The following is a 13,917-nucleotide window of genomic DNA, read 5'->3' on the forward strand; positions in this document are numbered from 1 at the left end:
GATCTCCTGACCTCATGATCCGCCCGTCTCGGCCTCCCAAAGTGCTGGGATTACAGGCTTGAGCCACCGCGCCCGGCCAGGTCATTGGTTTTAAAGGCTGCTTTTAGATGAGGAGCATCATTTGCCACCCAGGTGATTGGGACGGACTGGCAGAAGCGCTCGGAGATGACCAGCCAGCTGGCATGGTGGGCATGAGGCTGCAACCAAGAGACCATGTGGGAGTAGGGGTGGAAGCTGCCAGGCCTCCCAAACTGGCAGGGTCTCGTGGGTCCTGGCTGAACCGGTGAGGTGAGCGCAGGAGGTCTTTCTCTTTCTAATGCCTTCAGGCCCCTCCAGGGTCCCTCATCTCCCAGCGCAGTGAGCAGGGGTCGCGTTCTACTGCTGCTCAGCTCCCAGGAGCTGGGGTCCCTATGGCTGTCCTGCCAACCGACTGTCCCTGGACTTCCTGTCCTGGGCCCGGGAGGGCCAGGGCCAGCCTGAGGCCTCTCCTGCATGTGGCGACCCCAAGATCTGCAGAGCTGAGGACAAACCCAGGCCTGCCGGCCCCTCCCACACACGCGGGACCCCTTAGGGATGGATCACCCTGGGGGGGGCGGCCGTTCCACTGCGGCCTCCAGCCCCCAGTGGAGGTGACCTGGACTGGCCATGGACACTACTGGCCGAGGCTGGAACTGGTGAGGCCCAGGCCCCAGTGACCCTTCCCCCTGTGGCCTTGCCCGGGGCTGGGAACCTCCGGACCTCCGGACTGGGCTGGACTGGGCGTCCTGTGTCCTGCCAAGAGGATGTCCTGTCCCCCTCCCCCGCCCTCCACATTCCTCCAGGAGCTGCCCTGGGCCTCCTGGGGTGGAGGTGGGGTGTGAGGTGGGCGGGTTGGAACTGGAAGCTAGCCCCTGCCCCTCACCGGGGCACCTGAGCCCCAATTCTCCCAGCTCCCAGCTCCCTCCTCTCACTGGATCCCTGGATCTGGAGGCAGTGGCCCCAGCCAGCACCTGGGGTTTTTTCCAGGACTGACTCCAGTTCCCTCAGCGGGGGTCAGGGGGCAGTTGCTCCACGGAACAAAGGCTGGGGGAGGAGAGGGGAAGTGGGGAGCAGGGAAAGGAAGGGGCCGGGCTGAGCACATTCTGAGGTCAGCTCTCCACTGCCTCCCCTGCAGCCGCCCTCTCCTGGGGCTTCCTGCCCTGAGAGTGTGGGGGCGAGCACGGGGGAGAGGGAAGGCCACAGGTCCGCCCTTCGCAAGCTTGCCCTTTGGTGGGAAGGGTGTGGAGACCCCTGGGGCTTGTCCATCCACTCAGTGGGCTTCAGGGACATTGGACTGGGGCTGGGGGAAAGGCCAGAGTGGGCAGAGTGGGCAGCTCCACCCCCAAGCTTCCCCCACCTCGGGCCTCCCCACAAGCCCCACAGCTGGTGGTCTCCGGGCATCTGTGCCTGTGTGTGTCCACGAAGGGCTGGGGCTCGCCTTTGTGTGTGTCCACGAAGAGGGAGGGCTCGCCTTCAGGGCGTGTGAGTCTCCAGGCATCTAGTGAGGTCTGCCCACAGCCCCCACACACATCTGTCCTTGTGTCCTGACGCTCCTTGAGTCTCACACACTCCTGAGCTGTCCCTAGGCAGAGTGTGTGTGTGTCAGTGTCTCTGTGTGTGTGTGTGTCAGTGTCTGTGTGTGTGTGTCTCTGTGTGTGTGTCTGCGTGTGTCTCTGTGGGTCAGTGTCTGCGTGTGTCTCTGTGTGTCTGTGTGTGTCTCTGCATGTGTGTGTCTGTGTGTCACTGTGTGTGTCATTGTCTCTGTGTGTCTTTGTGTGTCTGTGTGTGTCAGTGTCCGTGTGTCTCTGCGTGTCTGTGTCAGTGTGTGTCTCTGTGTGTGTGCGTCAGCGTCTGTGTGTCTCTCTGCATGTTTGTGTCTGTGTGTGTGTGTCTGCGTGTGTGACCGAGTGAGCCTGGGTGTACCCTAGGTGTGTGTTTTTGAGTTTGTGTCTCAGGCTTGTGTCTGAATCTTGGAGCATCTGTGTGGCCTCTGAGTGTGACCATATTTGCAGGGTGGAATGCCGTTTCTCCTCTAAGGTCGAGAATGACCAGCACCCCCCAGCCACCCGGGTGGAAAGCCCGAGCTGTGGGAGGGGTGGGGGCAGGACAGCAGCTGCAGCCCCTCCCTCCTCCCCACTCCCTGCAGGGTTAGGTCCACCTTCAGCTCTGGCTGCGCAGCCAAGTTAAAAATAGCCCGGGGCCTCTGGAAGTGAAGGGGTGGGATGGAGGGAGGAGAGCAGGAGGCATCTTGGCTGCCCAGCCGAGGGCAGGGCGTGTTCCCCAGGTCCCAAGCCACTGCTCCCCGGCCCACCGGCCCCGCTCCGGCCCCACAGCCACAGCCCCACCTGCGTAGGGCACCCCCACCCGACATGGCTCCTCCAGGCTCTTCCACGAAAGGCAGAGCGGGCCTGGGGCGTCGGTCTGGCTGCCCCGCTCTGAGCCCAGCCCCACCCACACCTCCCTCAGGGGCTGCTCTCTCCGGCTGCCTCCTCTGCGTTCCCTCCACGAAGGGAAGGGTCGGGGGCATGACCTGGCAGTCTCTCCCTGGCTTTCAGCCCAGTCCGCCCAGCGACTTCCCTGGAGGGAGCGAGGTTGCCTTAGGGGCTGGGCCCAGACAGGACAGGGCAGGAGGAAGGCAGGGGCCTCAGGGAACACTCCTCCCTCTGGAGGGGTCAGGAGAGGGTTTCTGCTTGTGTGCAACTTTTTTTTTTTTTTTTTTTTAGGGGGAGTCTCTCTCTGTCGCCCAGGCTGGAGTTCAGTGGCACGATCTCAAATCTCGGCTCACTGCAACCTCCACCTTCTGGGTTCAAGCAATTCTCCTGCCTCAGCCTCCCAAGTAGCTGGGACTACAGATGTGCGCCACCACGCCCGGCTAATTTTTATGTTTTTAGTAGAGGTGGGGTTTCACCATGTTGGCCAGGCTGGTCTTGAACTCCTGACCTTGTGATCCTCCCACCTCGGCCTCCCAAAGTGCTGGGATTACAGGCATGAACCACCGTGCCTGGCCTGTATGTGAAACTCTTTTTTTGTCGTTTTGTTTTGAGAGGGAGTCTCGCTCTGTCACCCAGGCTGGAGTGCAGTGGCGCCATCTCGGCTCACTGCAAGCGCCACCTCCCGGATTCATGCCATTCTCCTGCCTCAACCTCTCAAGTAGCTGAGACTACAGGTGCCCGCCACCATGCCCGGCTAATTTTTTGTATTTTTAGTAGAGATGGGGTTTCACCGTGTTAGCCAGGATGGTCTTGATCTCCTGAGCTTGTGATCCGCCCGCCTCGGCCTCCCAAAGTGCTGGGATTACAGGCATGAACCACCGTGCCTGGCCTGTATGTGAAACTTCATTAAAAAGTTTCACATACAGGCAGAAAAGCATAGCCATCCTAAGTATGTGGCTTCCTGAATTTCCATAGACTGAACGCCTCTTGTCACCAGCATCTGGATCAAGAAAACAGGGCATTGCCAAAACCAGGAGGCCCCTAAGGCCCTGCTGGCCAATGCCCCAGAGGCCATCATTCATGGACCCTGTCCACCTGCACTAGTCCCGCCTGTTCCTGAACCTAATCCATGCTGGGCACCAGCTCTGCCTGCACTTCTGGCCTCTGCTTCCCGTTGTCTGATGCGGAGTCCGTGGAGGAAGCCCGGGTGGCTTCTCCTGGCTACAGTCACTATCCCCTGGATGACAGGCCACACCCAGCATTAATGGGCATTCGGGTTTTCCAGGTTGGGGCTATTATGAACAGGCTCACTTGGAACATTCTTGCTTGTTTTTTGGTGGACCCAAGTATAGATTCTCACTGGGCATATCCCTAGGAGCGGAACTGCCAGTGAACTGGCCGCAAATTCCTCTGAGCCTCAGCTGGGGGAGCCAGGCACGCTCTCTCGGAGGATGCTGGCATCTGCTGTGATTTCAGGGAGTTCACACCCCACCCCAGGCCTGAGCCCTGGACCCACACCCTACCGGGTCCAGCCTTTACAGTCTGCTTGTCTCTGGTGGGGCAGGGCCTTGGACTGGGGTCCCCCAGGAGGGATGGGCAGTGCATGTGTGCCCTCCACCAGGCTGGGCACACCCAGAGGAGGCGCCCATCCCGGAGGCCCACACCCACCCTTCCTTCCTCAGGAAAACCTGTGGTCTGATAAGGCCTCCAGTCTCTGGTTTTCAAAACCACCCCGGCACCAGGACCCCCCAAGGGAGGAGGGGCCAGAGCCCGCCCAGCCTGTGGCAGTGGAGGCTACAGAACCCAGCTCTGGGTGGTGCACACCAGCCCCTAAGCAGCAGGGCCTCCCGTAAGGCTCCAGAAGAAGGGAGCTCTGAGCACCCTGGGTCGGGGGGCTATGAGGCAGGGGCGGCCCACTCAGATGGAATGGCCTCTCCTTCCTGCAGCCCCACCCCTGGGCAGGGCACTCCCCACAAGGCCTTGGCCAAGGCCCCGGTCCCCCTCCAGTCCCTCGTCCTAGGTGTTCCCTTTGATGCTACCTGATCCTGTACCAGGACGGACCCTCAGGGGCAGGAGGCCCAGATGAGAAGCCCTCCCAGTTTTTGCTCACCACCCGCATATCTGCCCAGCTCCCAGGACCAGGCAAGCCCCTTTCTTCCAACCCAGCCGTCTTGTAGGGTCCTTTAGCCCCCAGGGTTCCCAGAAGCAGCCAGGGATAAACCTGAGCCCAAATCCCAACAGGAAGGAAGTGCCCACGGGGCATCCAAGATGTGCAAGCACAGCTCACAGCCAGGGAGTGGCCCTCGGTGCCTCCTCATCATTGCCAGCCCACTTAGGGTAGTGATGCCCACAAGAAAGGCAGTGCTTCTGGGCCTTCGCTCCATGAGGTGAGTGCTCCTGGTGCAGCCTGGTGCTCAGAGCAGCTGAGACCCTGCCCCGCAGTGGGTGGTAACTCCAGTTCTAGCCAGGACAGCTCCAGAGCCCTCAGGACTCAGGGGCACACACAAGTGGGGCTGCAGATGTGGGGTTCACCGTGCTGGAGCCAGGCTGGTTGGCCTTGGAGCACTGGCATGGGACCTGGGGAACCAGCCCTCGGCTGGGCAGCCAGGATGCCTCCTGCTCTCTTCCCTCCATGCCACCCTTTTCACTTCCAGAGGCCCTGGGCTATTTTTGAGGGGAAGGGGAAGGATAGAAAGTGCAGGCAGGGCTGGGGTCTGGGCCTGTGGGAACCTAAGGCAGGAGGGGAGGGCTGTGTCGTGATGGCCTGGAGCTGCGGCTGGAGGTGAATCTTCTGGGATGCTGGGATTCACCAGGTGGGCAGGAGGGGTGTTCCAGGCTGACGGAAGGGCAGGTGCAGAGCCCAGAGTGGGGAAGGAGCTGGGCAGCAGTGTGGATGGTACAGCCAGACTGGTGGGAGAGGCTGAGGCTGCAGCCAAGCGGGCCACAGCGGCTAGGCTGGCCACCTCTCTCGACAGAAGCAGGGTGTGCAGGCCTGGGATGGTCGTTTCATGAGGCATACACAGGTACAGATCAGAGGTGGAGCCAAGGCCATCCGAGCAGGTGGGTGGGCAGCAGGGAGAGAGAGGTGGTGTTCTCTTGTGTTTTTGTTATTTGAGACAGGATCTTGCTCTGTCGCCCAGGTTGGAGCACAGTGGTGCAATCTCAGCTCACTGCAATCTCAACCACCTGGCTCAAGTGATCCTCCCACCTCAGCCTCCCAAGAAGCTGGAACCACAGGCATGTGCCACCACACTTTTTTGTAAAGACCGGGTCTCACCATCTTGCCCAGGCTGGTCTCGAACTCCCGTGCTCAACCTCCCAAAGTGCTGGGATTGCAGGTGTGAGCCACTGCGCCCGGCCCACAGGCGTTCTATTTTCATTTCAGATGTTTGCTTCTCCCATCAGACTGTGCTAATCCGGAAGAGACCCCAGAGTCCGAGCTGTATGGGACATCTGGGGAGGGAATATCACCTGCTTGGGGGTGGAGGTTTTAGCCAGAACTGTGCAGGAGAATGGGCTAGTCTTACCTGACTGGGGCTGCAGGTCACCTTGTTCCATTTTGATGGGGACCCAGAAGCCCAGAGCACAGATTCTGCTGTCCCAAACCCCAATGAGGTCGGGAGAGAGCCCCGGGTCAAGCTATAATCTGGACTGGGTGCTCTGTCTCCATCCTCTGGAAGCAGCTTGTAGAAGTCCACTTGGGGCCTAAGTGTCCTAAGGATGGGGCTCTGCCCCGGCCCCTGCACAAGGGACCTCTGAAACCCCAAACAGGGAAGAGGAAGCAGTGCTCTGAGGTCCCCTCACCACTGCATGGTCTCCCTGACCCCAGCCTCTGTGCACCCCGGGGGTCACGGCTCTGCTCCCTCTGGCTTCCTCCAGGGACTTCCCCAGCTTCCTCCCCTCAGGATACACCTGCAGCCCTGGCCTCTCTCCTCCAGCCCGGGTACCACGTCCACACCCCTCCGCTTCCTGTGCCATGAACCATCTGCCACTACCCACATTGCCTGTGAAGAGATGTCAGCCCTCCTTTGACTTCTCTCCCATCTCCAACTTCCGCACAATCCCAGGGCACATCGGCCCTACATCCTAAAAATGTATCTGACTAATCATTATTAGATCAAGTCTGCTCTCTCATTCTGAAGTCCTAAAGCAGCTGGGCGCGGTGGCTCACACCTGTAATCCCAGCACTTTGGGAGGCTGAGGCAGGCAGATCACCTGAGGTCAGAGGTTCAAGACCGGCCTGGCCAACATGGTGAAACCCTGTTTCTACCAAAAATATAAAAATCAGCCAGGCATGGTGATGTGCACCTGTAATCCCAGCTACTCAGGAGGCTGAGGCACGAGAATCACTTTGAACCCAGGAGGTGGAGGTTACAGTGAGCTGAGGTCACACCACTGTACTCCAGCCTGGGCAACAGCATGAGACTCTGTCTCAAAAAATAAATAAGGGGCTGGGTGCAATGGCTCACGCCTGTAATCCCAGCACTTTGGGAAGCCAAGGCAGGCATATCATGAGGTTAAGAGATCCAGACCATCCTGGCCAACACGGTGAAACCCTGTCTCCACTAAAAATATAAAAATTAGCTGGGTGTGGTGGCACGTGCCTATAGTCCCAGCTACTTGGAAGGCTGAGGCAGGAGAATTGCTTGGACCCGGAAGGCAGAGGTTGCAGTGAGCCGAGACTGCACCACCGCACTCCAGCCTGGCAACAGAGCAAGACTCCGTCTCAAAAAATAAAATAAAATAAAATAAATAAATAAATAAATACGCTGAGTGTGGTGGCTCACGCCTGTAATTCCAGCACTTTGGGAGGCCAAGGCGGGCAGATCACCTGAGGTCAGGAGTTTAACACCAGCCTGGCCAACATGGTGAAACCTCATCTCTACTAAGAATACAAAAAAAAAATTAGCTGAGCATGGTGACAGGTGCCTGTAATCCCAGCTACTCGGGAGATTGAGGCAGGAGAATCGCTTGAACCTGGGAGGTGGAGGTTGCGGTGAGCCGAGATCATGCCATTGGCCTGAGCAACAAGAGCAAAACTCCTTCTCTAAATAAATAAATAAATACAGTCCTAATAGCATCTTCAGCCCACGGAAAAGCCCAGAAGCCCTGGCTTGGCAGCAAGTTCTTAGAAAATGGCTCATTCCTCACGGTCCCAGCAAGGCCTCTGAGCCTCATCTGTACTCCTTGTGCACCTGCTCAGGGCTTGGCCCAACCCTGTCCAGCTCAGGCTGGGCCCTCCCCATGGCCCCACATCGCCATGTCCCCAGCCCCCAGGAAGCTTCCCAGAGCCCCACCTCCCTCCAGAGGGCACCTTGCCTTCCATCCTGAGACTTGGCTCACAGCTCACCCTTGGTAGGGCGGGCCCCTGAAGGGCAGGACAATATTTTGCCCAGTGTCCAGAACTGGATGTGGCTGGCAGATGACATCGGAAGGTGCAGTGCAGTGGACACGATACACTCCCAGACATGGTTAGCACCAGCAGCACACAGGCCCACCACACATGGGTGCACACAGGCACACACAATCCGCATCCACAGACACACGTGATCAAGCCCACGCAGGCAGGAGCGCAGACATGTAGCTGAGACGCAGGCAGAAGCATGGGACCCAGAATGAGACCCAACCCCGGACACCTGAAGGCGGAAAGACGGGTTTTACTCAGACTGCAGTGTGGGGGAAGACTGCAGTTTTTTTTTTTTCTTTTTTTTTTTTTTTGAGACAGGGTCTCTCTCTGTTCCCCAGGCTGGAGTGCAGTGGTGCGATCTCAGCTCACTGCGAGCTCCGCCTCCCGGGTTCAAGCCATTCTCCTGCCTCAGCCTCCCGAGTAGCTGGGACCACAGGCACCGCCACTATGCCTGGCTAATTTTTGGATTTTTTAGTAGAGACAGAGTTTCACCATGTTGGCCAGGCTGATCTCAAACTCCTGACTTCATGATCTGCCTGCCTCAGCCTCCCAAAGTGCTGGGATTACAGGCGTGACCCACTGCACCGGGCCAACCCAGGTTTTTAAACAGAGAACAGAAAAGGAAAAAGAAGGGGTCTGGGGAAGTAATGAAGGGGTAACCCAAAAGGTGCTGGAGAAAAATGGAAAATCACAGAAGCGCTGAGTGGAAAATATGGAAAGTGGTTTAGCTGTGGAAAGTTTGCATTGGGATCGTGTTTGCACTTTGCATTTTGGCAGCATTTTGTCATCTTGAGCAAAGACGCAGCACAGACTGGAATCACCTTTAGGGATGAGGCTCCCGCAGGCCAGCGCCAGACTGAGCTGTGTGGGAGTCTCTCAGCGCAGTGTTCTGGCGGGTCTCTGCAGTGTGAGGGTTCACAGTTCGTAACACACAGGTTCACATGAACGTGGGGACCAACCTTCCTTCCTCACAGGGCACACCCAGACTCAGCTTGGAGGTTCTGTGGTCCCCGTGGCCTGTGTGTGCTTCCAAGCTGGGCAGAACCAGGAGCACCCCGAACTCCCAAATTCTGCAACCAAAAGTGAGCATCTCGGCTGAGATAGGCCTGGAGAGGCTGCTTAACTCCCAACGCCAGGGCCAAAAGAAGGTGGTTTTCTTCGATTGTTTGGTTTTGTATTTTTTTCCTTTTAAAAAATAAACTTTATTTTGGAATAATTTTAGATTTCAGAAAGTAGGCGACATTGTGCAGGAGGGGTGCGGTGGCTCACGCCCGTCACCCCGGCACTGTGGGAGACCGAAGTGGCTCATGCATGTCATTCTGGCACTGTGGGAGACCGAGGTGGGTGGATCCCTTGAGGTCAGGAGTTTGAGACCAGCCTGGCCAACATGGTGAAACTCTGTGTCTACTAAAAATAAAAAAATTGGCCGGGCACAGTTTCTCACGCCTGTAATCCCAGCACTTTGGGAGGCCAAGGTGGGTGGATCATGAGGTCAGGAGTTCAGGACCAGCATGGCCAAGATGGTGAAACCTCGTCTCTACTAAAAATACAAAAATGAGCTGGGCATGGTGGTGGGCACCTGTAATCCCAGCTACTCGGGAGGCTGAGGCAGGAGAATTGCTTGAACCCAGGAGGTGGAGGTTGCAGTGAGTCGAGATCATGCCACTGCACTCCAGCCTGGGCGACAGAGCGAGACTCCATCTAAATAAATAAATAAATAAATAAAATTAACTGGACATGGTGGCGGCACCTGTAATCCCAGATGCTCAGGAGGCTGAGGCAGGAGAATCACTTGAACCCGGGAGGTGGAGGTTGCAGTGAATTGAGATTGCGCCACTGCACTCCAGCCTGGCCGATAGAATGTGTGACGCTGCAAAGCAGAGAGAGTCCTATGCACCAGGAAGACGAAACCCGTTTTCCTGACGTCGCCGTCCTGTGTTGCTGGGTGCTTTAGGAAGCCCACATTGGGGTCTGTTGATCTCCACCACAGAGCGGACTTTATTTGAAGTCTGTCAGTCCTGCCATTGATGGCCTTCTTCGGCTCCAGGGCCTCATCGGGTGCCACAATGCTTAGAGCTGTCCCATCTCCTCAGGCTTTCCTGTCTGACCGTTTCTCAGATTTCCTTGTTCTTGGTGACCTTTGAGGATCACCGACAAGGTGTTTTTGTAGAAAGTCCCTCGGTTTGTGTCCAGGCATGGTGACTCATGCCTGTAATCCCAGTACTTCAAGAGGCTGAGGCGGGCAGATCACTTGAGGTCAGGAGTTCAAAACCAGCCTGGCCAACATGGTCTGGTTACTAAAAATCCATTTCTACTAAAAATACGAAAAATAGCCAGGTGTGGTGGCAGGTGCCTGTAATCCCAGCTACTCAGGAAGCTGAGGCAGGAGAATCGCTTGAACCCAAGAGGTGGATGTTGCAGTGAGCCGAGATCTCGCCACTACACTCCAGCCTGGGCGACAGAGCAAGACTCTGTCTCAATAACAAAAACAAGCACAACAAAGAAAGCCCTTCAGTTTGGGTTTGTCTGATGCACTTTCTCAGGAGTAGACTGAGGTTTTTAATTTGGGAAGAATTTCACAGAGGTGAGGTGCTCTTTGCGTCACATCTTATCAGAGCTGCGGGACGTCCGCACGATTGCTTGGCGATGGTCACCTGGTCACCTGGCCAAAGTGGTGCCTGCCAGTCGCCCCCTCAGCTGAGTTCCTCTTTGCCTGTCTTGACTCTGCTCTTTGGAAAGGAGTCCCTAGACCCAGTCCTCACTTCTGGTGTGTGCGTAGGCGTAATCTCTGCTCCTGGAACTTACAGGTATTACTTGGACTTCTTTTGTAGGGGAGGTTAGTGTATTTCTTGTATTTAATTGTTCTTATTTTTTATATCAGCACATGCCCCAGCTTGGGGTCATAAGCCAGCATGGCATGGTTCCACTGTTCTCTTCCCTGGGGACCCCATGCCCGTGGGCCTGGCCTTCCTTGCCCCTGTTGTCCCCACCATGGCCCCATGGGCCTGGCCCTCCTACCTCTGTCATCCCCGCCATGGCCCGTGGGCCTGGCCCTCCTGCCCCGTCGTCCCCGCCATGGCCTGTGGGCCTGGCCCTCCTGCCCCGTGTCATCCCCGCCATGGCCCGTGGGCCTGGCCCTCCTGCCCCGTCGTCCCCGCCACGGCCAGGAACTCAGCTTGCGTTTTCCTGCTCTGCCCCAGCACCAGCCACGTCCCCGAGGGGCCCGTCCCCAGTTCCTTTTTATCTCAGAAGAGCTCCTTTATGAATTTGCTGACTTGTCACCGACTCCCTACTCCTGCAATACAAGGGATTTTGTCTGGCTCTCCAGACCCAGCACGTCCTGGCACGCGACAGGTTCCATGATCTGTGAATGTTACGAGTGAGCGAGTGAATGAACGAGGCTGAGGCAACAGGCTGGCCTTGTGCGGGGCCAGGGCCTCTACATATCCACCAAGGGAACCCCAGCAGACCCCCTCTGGTGGGAGGGGAGGGGCCACAGCCACCTCCCTTCTCTCTCCTTCCCAGGCTCCAGCACCAGAGGGGGGCCAGATGACCCTGGGAGAGTCCTTCCCCTCCCTGTTCCCCAAGTAGGAACATTCCCGGCACGCCATAGGTGCTCAGCAAACACTTCCGTCTTTCCCTACCTCCAGGGCCAGCCCGACCGATAGGCTGACATGGCCCCCTGTGCCTGCCCCACTGTCCCATCCTGGAAGGCGGACTGCCCAGTAGCAGCTCCTGGAGGGGACACCAGGGAGAGCCAGGTGTCCATTTCACCCGCCGTGGCTATCTGCAGAGCCATCACCCGCCTCTGCAATGCGAGCCCTCGGAGGCCGGGGGCCCCTGGGGAGCAGCTGTGTCCCCTCAGCCGGGACTGAGGCCCCAGCCCCCATCACCTCCTGGTGCTGACTGGCTGGTCCAGAGCCTGGGATGGAATTACAGCCCCAGGTCTGACCCGCAAGGGCAGCAGTGCCTCCCCTAGGCCTGGCAAGCCAACTTGCGGGCACCTGCTGTGTTTGAGGGATAGGGTCTCACAGGCTGGGGGACATGGGGGATCTCATGTTGGAGGTGAGGATCAGGGGCCACTGGGATGAATGCAGAAAGCAAGCTCCAAGGAGGGAAGGGGCAGCAAGGCCAGGGCTGGGACTGAGAGGCCACACGTTGGAACCTAAAGGGACCCAGGGCGGCCCCATGTGCCAGGTGGTGAAACAGGAAGGAGTCCAGGCTGGCCTGAGACAGCTGAGGCCTGGGAGCTGACTCCACCCCGAGCTGTGCAGGGCTGGTGGGGAGGGGCCAGTTCCCCCCAACATAGCTGGGAGGACCCTCTCGGGGTCTGCGGTCAGGCCGAGCTGTTCACAGACCCTCTGAGGGAAAGCCCAGCTCTGCCCTGCAGCTCCCAGGGCCTGTTCGGGCTGTACTCTGGCGGTCTTCCCGCCCCTGTGCTGGGCCTGGCGTGGCCCCTGGCACTGAGGATGGGCTGCCCTGCCCTCTCGCCTTCCCCTGCTCGGCCTGCGCTCTCCCTGCCCCTTGCCTTCTGTCTGCTACGGCCTGGCCCCATCGCCTGCTCTGCCCTTCTGTGCTGATGCCTCAGGTCTCAGACCTTCAGTGCCTCCCCCACCCCATCCCATCCCACCAGGCACACAGCAGGTGTGGCCTGGCCTCTGTCCCGAGGGAAGGTCTGGAATGCAGATCCCTGGTGTGGTGACCTGGAGTGGTGGTAGGAGCCAGGGCTCAGGAAGGAAGGGGGCTGGCAGTTGGCAGCAGCATTTTGGAAGGACGATTGGGGGTGAGCAGGCGCTTGGAATGGAGACCGGTCGACAGTTGGCTGTGGCAGCTGGAGCGGCAGTTGGGGCTTGGCAGGGGCACAGGCCCGGAGGACAGTTGGGGTGGGGCAGCCGTGGGGTTGGCAGGTAGCCCCTGGCCCCAGAGCAGCTCTGGAGGGTGGTCTCGGGGAGGCCTGGGTGGGAGGGCAGGGCCAGCTGGCACTGGACCTGGCCAAGCCAAGCCCGAGAGGAGGCCCACCTCCATCCAGCCTTGACCAGGCCACCTCCCCCAGCCCGTGGGTGGGGCTCTGCTGCGCCCACGGCCGGCCTCCAGTCCACCCGCAGGACCCAGGATGACGTGCGGTGGGCGGCTCCCTGGACAGCCCCAGCATCCTCAGGCGGGCGGCAGGCCTCTGTCCCCGCCCTGCCCTCTGCCTCTCCCTCTGTCTGGGCTCCCAGCAGAGGCCTGGAGAGGGCAGGGACAGGTTCTGGGCAGTTCCCTGGGAGGGGGCAGGACTCCCAGGGCTGTTGCCATGGGGACGACTGAGTAACATCACTGGCTGGTGAATAAACAGGCAGGTTCCCTGACCAGTGACTGAGACAAAGACAACCATAGAAATCCCAGCTGGGGGTGGACAAGGAAATGCCTCCTTGGGAGAAGAGGGGGTGGTGGTAAAGGCCCTGGCGAGGTTGGGGAGCTGCTTGGGGGCACCCAGACAGGAAGGGGTGTCTGTTGCTCGGGGGGACACAGACAGGAAGGGGTATCTGTTCCTCCTCGGCAATTTTCTTTCCCAAAGCTCCTCCCAGGTCATCCTTCCTGAGGATGAGAGGCAGGTCCCCACTCTCTTGGTGGGTCAGAGCACCTAGAATGGGGCTTGTCCCCTCCCAGACCCCTGGCCCGTAGAAGCCACACAGTGAGGGTGGAGGGCAGGTGGCCGGCTGGCGGGGTAAGTGGTGCAGGGAGTCTGTGAACACAGGTCTGCGGAGAGGCCACAGCACGAGGCTGTGCCAGGACCCTCCGGGGGCCCTGCCAGCCAGATGGCTCTCCATTTGTGTCTCTGGTTGAGTTGTTCCAGGGGTTTGTGGGGGGCATGTCCCTTAGCAGGTACATCCGTGGGGCTGCCCAGCCTCTGCACCTTGCCCTGAGCCCCCCATCCTCCAGAACTCCTGGTCTGCTGCTGCTCATCCCTCATAGGCCTCAGGGTCCCTTGGACAGGCTCCCGACATGCTCACCCAGATGGCTGGGGGTGACTTTCAGGAATGACCACCTCATGCAGCGTGGACAAGTGTGCCCTACAGA

The 13,917-nt window shown here is 58.8% G+C and overlaps 1 protein-coding gene and 1 pseudogene across 1 annotated transcript in view; one reads left to right on the forward strand and one right to left on the reverse strand.

Moving 5' to 3' along the window:
• DNAJC5 (DnaJ (Hsp40) homolog, subfamily C, member 5) overlaps window positions 1-13,917 on the reverse strand; it is a 1,035,873-nt gene that overhangs the window by 92,251 nt on the left and 929,705 nt on the right. The gene's annotated exons all lie outside the window — the stretch shown is intronic.
• LOC105506405 lies at window positions 4,719-6,482 on the forward strand (annotated as a pseudogene).

Source organism: Colobus angolensis, unplaced genomic scaffold (assembly GCF_000951035.1).
Source record: "Colobus angolensis palliatus isolate OR3802 unplaced genomic scaffold, Cang.pa_1.0 Scaffold136, whole genome shotgun sequence".
NCBI lineage: Eukaryota > Metazoa > Chordata > Mammalia > Primates > Cercopithecidae > Colobus > Colobus angolensis.